Consider the following 9,678-nt stretch of genomic DNA (forward strand, 5'->3'; position numbering starts at 1 on the left):
CCAAGCATCCTCTCTCTCTCTCTCTCTCTCTCTATATATATATATATATATATATATATTCTCATAGTCAAGAGCTTTATGCCTACCGCACCCCTAACAACATAAATACCCTGACTCTTCGGTGAACCCGACTTGAACGCGTTGGGATGGGAACTCAGTGGGCATTCTTTGATTGTGAAGATGTCAACACCACAAGAGGCATCCATGTAGCAAATGATGCAACAATTTTACGCTTACATGTAGCAACCAACAAGTCTCCTAGCAGTAATTCCATCGGAGAAAACACATTCAAAAAGCTCGATAAGTGGTAGCTAAAAATTTACAGAGATTTGAAGGTTGACATGTCTCAAAGTTTTGCAACATTTATTAGCAATCTATGGAGGACAATAGAGTTAATGACCATGATATAGTGGAGGGATTTTATTTGATTGTAGTGTCTTAGTTTAGGGCTTGAATCGGGGAGATTCAAGCTGCACAAGTGCAAATTGACAAGAGTTTAAGAAGGCTTTGCAAAAGGAATACTTTCTTGATAATTCTCAATGAGTTGACCAAGCAAATTTTTATGAAGCATTAGGAAAAATATGGACTTTGCATGGGCCTTGTAACAAACCTTAATTTTTAGGAATCCAGGCTAAGGTTTTGTAACAAATCTTAATATTTAGGAATTAAGGCTAAGGTTTTGTAGGGTTAAGGAGACAAGGGCATTCAAGAGGATAGTTTTGAATAGGCTTATCTAGCTTTTTTTAAAAGGCACATGTAGGATGTGGACCTAGGAGATCACTTTCTCTCTCTAGCTTTTTGAAAGTGAAGGGAGTAAAGGAGTGTGGCCACATCAATAAAAACGTGTATCACTAAGGGTCAAAAATTGACTTTTTTTTCAAAAAAGTTATTTTTACTTAACACCTCCCCCGCCCCCCAACATATATGCATATAAAAAAAAACCATTTTTTTGACCTTTTATTGACCTACAAGCACTGAAATTCCACTTTTTAATTAAAAAAATCCCACCCCCCCAAAAAAAAACTTTTTTTCTCTCCTCCTCTCCCTCTGCTCTCCCTCCCTGTTAAAGGAGTACGAGTGAAAGTGCGACGCGAGAGAGAGTGCGAGAAGAAGAGCACGACAATATGGTGAACTCGCTCTACTGTAATGTGTAGAGCATTGTGAGTTCTTATTAGGTTTTCACAAAAGAATATGTGTACATACCTGGCGGCCTGCCCACTTACCTGGGCGACCACATTGGGCTTTATACCCCAACAACCTCCCACTGAAAGTCCAATGTGGTACTTTAAGTGTGAGAGAAGCTACTATACAAGCTAATATACAAGAGATGTAGAGAAGTGATGTACTACCCTACACCTAACTGCTTGCGAAAATGCGCAAAGCTCTCTGAGGGAAGTCCTTTTGTAAGTAGATCAACAAGATTTTATGTGCCGTGAACTTTGACAAGCTGAAGTTGCTTATCCTCGAGCATTTCCCTGATGAAATGATACTTCACATCCACATGCTTTGTCTTTGAGTGATAAACTGGATTGCGAGCCAATTGTATAGCACTTTGACTATCACAATATAACACAGGCATCTCTTCTTTGATTCCCAAATCCGCTACTAGTCGATTAAGCCAAATTGATTCTTTGCATGCCTCTGATGCTGCAACATATTTAGCCTTTGTAGTAGACTGAGTAACACAATCTTGTAATCTAGAACGCCATGATACTGCTCCACCAGCCAATGTAAAGACATACCCTGACGTAGACCTTCGGTTGTCTAAGTCACCTGCATAATCTGAGTCTGTAAAACCCTTTACACTTAGCTCTTGACTCCCATAGCATATACGCATACTCTTTGTAGCTTTTAGGTATCTCAATATTCCTTTCACTGCCTCCCAATGTTTCTTGCTTGGGTTTGACATGTATCGACTTACTACTCCCACTGCAAATGCAATGTCTGGGTGAGTAGCAATCATTGCATACATCAAACTACCCACTGCAGACGCATATGGAATCTTATCCATTTTAGCCTGTTCTTCCTCAGACACAGGACAATCTTGTTTGCTAAGTTTCACATATGGTGGCAATGGAACACTCAATGCCTTTCCCTTCTCCATATTGAAACGTTGCAAAACCTTGTCAATATACTCTGTTTGAGATAACCAAATCAACTTCTTTGATTTGTCTCTCTCAATGCGCATACCAAGTATATGACTTGCCTCACCCATGTCTTTCATGTCAAACGATTTTGCCATCTTTGACTTCAAAGCTGGAATTTCTTCCAAGTGCTTGCCAGCAATCAACATGTCATTCACATACAAAATAAGGATCAGCCAACTGCCATCCTTAGCCTTCTTTGTATATAGACAGTGATCGAACTCACTACGTTTGTAGCCTTGAGAAAGCATAAACTTGTGGAATTTATGGTACCATGCCCTCGGTGATTGTTTTAAGCCATAAAGACTCTTTAACAACTGGCATACCCAATCTTCCTTGCCTTTCTCAACAAACCCTTCTGGCTGCTGCATGTAAATTTCCACATCTAAATCACCATGCAAGAACGCTGTCTTGACATCCATTTGGTGCAACACCAAATCTAATATGGCAACCAATGCAAGAAAGCATCTCAATGTAGTCATCTTGACCACCGGAGAGAAGACTTCATCAAAGTCAATGCCTTGTTCTTGCTTAAAGCCCTTGGCAACAAGCCTTGCTTTGTACTTTGGCTGACTATCATGAGCGGTGAGCTTATACCTGTAAACCCATTTACAAGGTAGAGCCTTTTTGCCCTGTGGTAATTTAACTAGCTTCCATGTCTTGTTTTTATGCAGAGCTGTCATCTCTGATTGCATGGCCAATTGCCAATTCCCGGAGTCCTTCATTTGCACTGCTTCCTTGCAACATGAAGGCTCATTGCAATCAGTCAACATGACATAGTTCATAGATGGAACAAACCTATCAGGAGGTCGCGTGATACGTCCAGATCTACGCACAATAGGTGGCTCAGGCTCAGCCACAACCTGTGGTTCCACTCTATCCTGTCCTTGCTCCTCTTGAGCCCTGACATTTTGTCTTGCACGTGCAGGTCCATCTTCTTGGAAGACAACTCTTCTAATCTCCTCAACCCTCTCTGGTTTAGAATGATATTTGGCTTCATTAAAGTGAACATCATTGTTGCGGATAACCTTTCTGGATTTGGGATCCCAAAGTCTGTACCCCATCTCACCAGAATTACCATAGCCTAGAAAGATGCACTTTCTACTCTTTGGCTCAAGTGTGTTCCTAAATTCCTTTGCAACGTGAGTATATGCCTCACAGCCAAAGACTCTGAGATGTTTGTATGAGGGGACCTTGCCTGACCATACCATCTCTGCCACTCAATCCTTCTGCAAAACCTTGCTAGGAGATCTATTTATAAGATGAACAACTGTTGATACAGCTTCAGCCCAAAACCCATTTGGCAGCTGTGCATTAGACAACATACTTCTGACCTTCTCTTGTATGGTCCTATTCATCCTCTCAGCAACACCATTTTGAGGAGGATTGTAAGGAGCATTAAGTTCACGTTTTATACCTTTTGACTCACAAAAGTCCTGAAAGGCCTTTGAAACATACTCTCCACCATTGTCAGTGCATAAGCATTTAAGCTTCTTGCCACTCTGATTCTCCACAAGTGTCACAAACGATTTGAAAACACTAAACGCTTCATCCTTGTGCTTGAGAAAGTAAACCCATACTTTCCTCGAGTAATCATCTATAAATTTCATAAAGTAAGAAGCTCCCCCTAGAGATAGGTTAGGCATAGGTCCACACAAATCACTATGAACAAGTGCCAACTATGTATCTCTTCTACTGCTTCTATGCTTATGTGGCTGCTGTGTTTGCTTACCATACAGACAATGTTCACAGAATTCAAAATCATTAAATGAAAAGCTAGGCAAATAACCAGAACAAGACAAGATTTCCATTCCCTTATTGGACATATGTCCTAACCGGCTATGCCACAAAGAAACGTTCGGCTGCTCGGTTACATTGATTACATTTTTAGAGACATTTGATACATAAATCATGTAAAGTCCTCCAGACTTTACTCCATGTGCTACTGTCATAGAACCCTTGGATATCTTCCATATGTTCTGTCCAAAGGTGGTGACGTAGCCAGCATCATCAAGTAAACCTGTGCTGATCAAGCTCTTTGTAATTGCGGGAACATGTCTCACATTCTTCAGCGTGAAAGAAGAGCCATTCTGAAACTTCAATTGAACATCTCCAACACCTAAGATCTCACATGTTTGGCCATTGCCTAGCCGAACATGATCTTTAGTGGTCACATAAGAGGTAAACCACTCCTTGTTTGGAGACACATGAAGTGATGCCCCTGAGTCTATAATCCAGTCACTCAGTGCATTTCCATCAGATGCTGTAAGAAGAGCTGAGTCCATTGTATTCTTCAAGAAGTAGATGTCTCCTGACACTAGACTGTCATCCTCTGCAACAGTGTTTGTCACATTTATTTCTTGAATCTTCACTAAGGACTTGTTCTTCTCACCATGTTCTTCAGCTTTCTCTCTGCCAATTTCTGCTTTCCATTCTCTGCAGTCTCTTTTCATGTGACCCTTCTTGCCACAATGGTAGCATTCTATGTCACTCTTGCCTTTAGCACTGCGGGACTTGCTATGAGACTGATTCCTCTTTCCACCTTTGTACTTTTCTTTGGTCCTTCCCCTGACAACTAAGGCTGTTCCTTTGCCTTTGTCCATTGTCTTTCTATTGGGTTCTTCAGTAAGCAGACTTCCTTCTACACCTGCTATGTTCAAACCATATGGAGGTGCAGAATTACTCAAAGCTGTGCGAAAGGTGTCCCAACTTTCCGGCAATGTGATCAACATGAACATATCTCTAACAGGTTCATCAAACTTGACACCTTGAGCTGACATTTGACTGTAGATTGTGTTGAATTCATTCAGATGATTGAACATAGGTGTCCCTTCTTTCATCTTCAAATCAACAAGCTTCTTAAGCCAATATACCTGTGAAGTTGCACTCTGATTCTCATAAAGATCACTCAGCTTTAACCATGCTTGATAAGCCGACATCTCGTCTGCTACATTGAAGTAAACGCTTTCTGCCAAAGTCAGCATAATGATAGAAAGTGCCAATTCATCCATTTCGCTCCATTCATCTTCGTCCATATCCTCTGGTTTTATCCCCTTGAGCTTTATAGGTTTTATCTGCTTCTTTTGTACCAACATGTGCCAAATCTGCTTCTTCCACAATGGGAAATTGGTTCCATCCAGCTTCTTGATATTGTAAAGAGCAGTGTCCTGTGATCCAGCCATAGCTACGCTTCACAGTAGTTTACTTTCCTGGGAAAAATTCGGCAGAGTTTCCCCTGTAAACTGACCTTTGAACCAATATCAACCTGTCAAATGAACCAAGAAAGCTTCAGATTCTGCATAAATTTTGGCAGAGTCTCCTTTGTAAAACGGCTCTGGTGTACTAAAAAAACAGACCAAAAAACAGCTCAAAAAACCACTGTCTCTCTAACACTGTAAGCTGTGGGTAAACCTGTCCTGCACCTGTACTGTCTCTCACTGTCCTGTCACTGTCCTCTAAGCATAGATTGCGACAATGCCTCAACGGCAGAAAAGCAAAGATGCAATCCCAACTGTCTAACTCACAGTTAATACATCCTAGTTGCCTATCTAAGGGTGCTCGAGGGATCGCTCCAAGACCTGTATCACCGAAAGGATCTCAACATTCGAGAATCCCCCAGCTCAATAAAACCTCACTCGACCCTCAACAAAGGCTGCAGTAAATCTGACAGTATATAGACTTCCCACAAAGTCATATATCCACAAATTTCCCACTATATGCTGTAACCGCTGCGGCGGTTGTTTGCTGCGTGACTCACAGCCAGCAAACCCTTAACAGACATACATCATCTCTGACAATACATCCCATGTGGAAGTACCTACAATGTCAAGATGAAATCTGGAATATCAAGCAGCAAACACAAGCTACCTGATGAACTAGTGAATGTCGCCTACAGTCTGTGTGTAGATGCGCCCGTGTTGTATGTGACATGCCTCCAAGAACTGTGAGCCGTCCTTCGATGTGTAGACAGCCACAAATCAACACTCTGGGAGTGCCGATATCCTCAACACCTATAGTCGTAGGCCGAAACCCTAAATTTGCAGAGTCGGATCTGCACCCGCCAAGACCACGTAGTCAAAAATGGCATGTGCAAAACTTTGTCGAAGCCGAACGGTGGCCGAGATGACCTCAGAATGAAATTCTGAGAACACCAAGCCCTTTGGGCTCACCCAGAGGATTTGGGGCCGTGTTTTTGCCTGTCGAATTTCACTCCAATCTGAGCTGGTGACTCTAGCCTCCTGCAGCGTTGCCCCGAGCCTCGATCTGAGCTCTTATACCAGTTGAAGGAGTACGAGCGAAAGTGCGACGCGAGAGAGAGTGCGAGAAGAAGAGCACGACGATATGGTGAACTCGCTCTACTGTAATGTGTAGAGCATAGTGAGTTCTTATTAGGTTTTCACAAAAGAATATGTGTACATACCTGGCGGCCCGCCCACTTACCTGGGCGACCACATTGGGCTTTATACCCCAACACCTGTCCCATTCTCTTCTCCTCCTCCCCTCTATGTCCCTCTCTCACCTTGCCCCCTTCTCTCCTTCCATCTCCCTCCCTCTCCCTACGCCCCTCTCTCTTTTGATCCTTTGCTTCCTCACGCATCAACAGATTCCATGGTGCTCACGGACATCACAAATGGTGTGCCTCCCATCACATATTCTGCACACCAAAGCATACATATTCTCTTGCGCACGGAGTTTGCACTGAAAGCCGCACGTGAGGGTGAGCCGAGGTCATCACAGGAATGTCGGGCCACTGGTGAGACAAATGTTGACATTTGGGTGGATGGCCGTTTATGATCCTATAAGCCACTTCCATCCATCCTTTGATAGCCTTTTGAGCTTTCTTTGATATCTTGGGAGGGGAGAAGCATGCTCGTTAGGCTATTGCAAGCGGTTGTCTATGGGTGCAAGTGATTCTTTGGATTTGTGGATGCACGAATGTCAATCTTTTCAGGTCAAAACAATGGCATTGCAACAAAGGGTTACCTCTTTGGAGAGGGAGGTTGAAATTTTCTGACAAAAAATGCAGGAAAAGGATGTCCACATTATGAAGCTTGCCAACACCAACACATATTTTAAAGAAACACCCCTTGGTTGTGTTCTTCCTACTTCTTACCTTTGGTTGTGTTCTTCTTATCATAGACTTTGAAGTCTAAGGTCTTGTCTCTACTTGTTTTACAGTGCTTGACACAAAGGTTGCTTTTGTGCTGAAATCGATGAGTGTCAAATAGTGAAAGGTCGAAGGTTACAAAAGTTAAGTGTTACCACTTCTTCTCTAAAACAACCTTCTTCGTTACATCTTGTAGGTAGGTGCTTCAAATCCATGCTTATTAGAGGTGGTGAGGTGATCCAGGGCGGGCAGCAAGAGAAGCGACCTCTAAACACCCTCAAGGCTCCTGTGCTGCTCAATTGGGGCTAGGGCAACCACAAGCACAACACAACAACAAACCCACAGTCAAACCCAAACAAGATAGGGGCACCACCTAGTTATGGTATGCGAACTAGGACGCAAGAGATATTTTGTCACAACCAAGAAGATGCACCACAAAAACACACACAAGAAACTTCACACCAAGACACACACAAAATGGACCAAAGAGAGCTAGCGCAAAGGGAAGAGAGAGCTAGAGAAAAGGGAAGAGAGAGAGAAATGGATCTTGCATAATACCTTATTTGTGACTTGCAAATGGAGATGGTTCGTTATGATGCTATTGTAGAACTTGTACAAAACTCACTCAATGCTTACAAAATGCTAAACATTGCCCACACACACACACTGTCTTAGGGTGTGGGAGACCTCTCACCACAATACCCTCTTACAATGGACACAAATTTCGCAATGAAAACACACTAAAAAACTTTCTAAAACAAGATCAAATGATAGAAAATCCAAATATACAAGTCACCTTGAATTCACTAAACCATATTGCACAAGTGGAAGGACAAATATTTGAACGTCGAATCACGCCTTCGATGCACCTATCATCTTCCTCATGCATAATCTTCGACTCCAACTCTTTACGCAGCAAAGCAATGTTAGCCTCATTGCGACTTGCACAAAGACCAGCCAAAATATCCCAAGCCTGTTTTGCAGATTTTGCTGAACGGATGTGAAGAACAATGGTGCGCTTCACAGACAACACAATTCATGCATGAGCCTGCGCATCCTTAACATCCCAACAAACTTTTTCTGCCGTAGGCAAAACAACTCTAACAGGAGCAATCCTTGCAGCAAGACCTGCAACATCCTCAACATCGTCTACATCCTCAGAACCAGGACGTACATCAATGCCCTGCACAATGTTCCATACACCCTTTGACACAAGAACATGTTGCATCATATAAGCCCACATAGGGTAGTTGTCCCCATCCAACCTGTCCTCAGTAGCAAACATCTTGAACACATCTGTGTTGTTGTTGTCAGCCATGGTAAATGCTACACCTGATGTGAAAGCTGCCCGAAAATAGGAGAAATGGAGCGGGAACAACACGTGCTATATAGCACAAACCGTAGAAGACTATAAGGCACCTGTTATGCAGAAAACGCCACTTACAGAAATTCTGCACAAAATGAAGAAATAGCTTGTGCAATACTGCCTATAGTTGAAACGGAGGCCGAAATGAGCCCAAATGGAGGTCGACCTGGGAAAGCTTGCCAAAGCTCATTGAAATCGGAGAAAGTGAGCAGGCGTGTGCTGGAGCAGCTGGTGACTAAGCCCGGGAGGATGCAACCTAATCTGATACCAATTGTTGGAATTAGGGTTGCAGAGAAACGCACACAGCTTAGAGAAGACGAAGGAAGCTCAAGGCACACAATAGAGAGTGTGTTACTTAGTGTGCAATGGAAAGATAGATAGCCCTAGAGTGATGGGCGTATATACAATGCACGGGGGAAAAAACCTCCTAAAGAGGGAAAAAATGCCCCGGCGGTCCTAGTGTGTTCACACACATCACTACCACATGTATATGGTGACAACCATAACCATTGTGTAAATCTCAAACCATGAAACCATAGCCATAACCTCAACCATAACCATAACCAAATTCTCAAACCATAACCATAACATTAACCAAATTCTTAAACCATAACCACAACCTTAAGTGGATACCAAAAGCATAACCATAACCAAGTTCTCATAGCATAACCATAACCTTAAGTGGATTTCAAAACCATAACCATAACCATAACCTTAAGTGGATTACAAGACCATAATCATAACCAGAACCTTAAGAAGATTCCAAAACCGTAACCATAACCATAACCATAATGTTAAAACAAATTTCAAAACCATAACCATGACAACATTCTCAAACCATAACCATAAACATAACTTTAAGCAATTTCCAAAGCCACATGCATAACCATAACCTTAAGGGGATTCGAAAACCATAACCACAAGCAAATTCTCAAACCATAACCATAATCTTAAGTGGATTCCAAACCATAACCATAACCAAATTCTCAAACCATAACCATAACCATAACTTTAAGCGGTTTCCAAAACCATGACTATAACCAAAATTTCAAACCATAAAC

Source organism: Adiantum capillus-veneris, chromosome 21, assembly GCF_014529385.1.
Source record: "Adiantum capillus-veneris isolate H3 chromosome 21, ASM1452938v2, whole genome shotgun sequence".
NCBI classification, from domain to species: Eukaryota; Viridiplantae; Streptophyta; class Polypodiopsida; order Polypodiales; family Pteridaceae; genus Adiantum; species Adiantum capillus-veneris.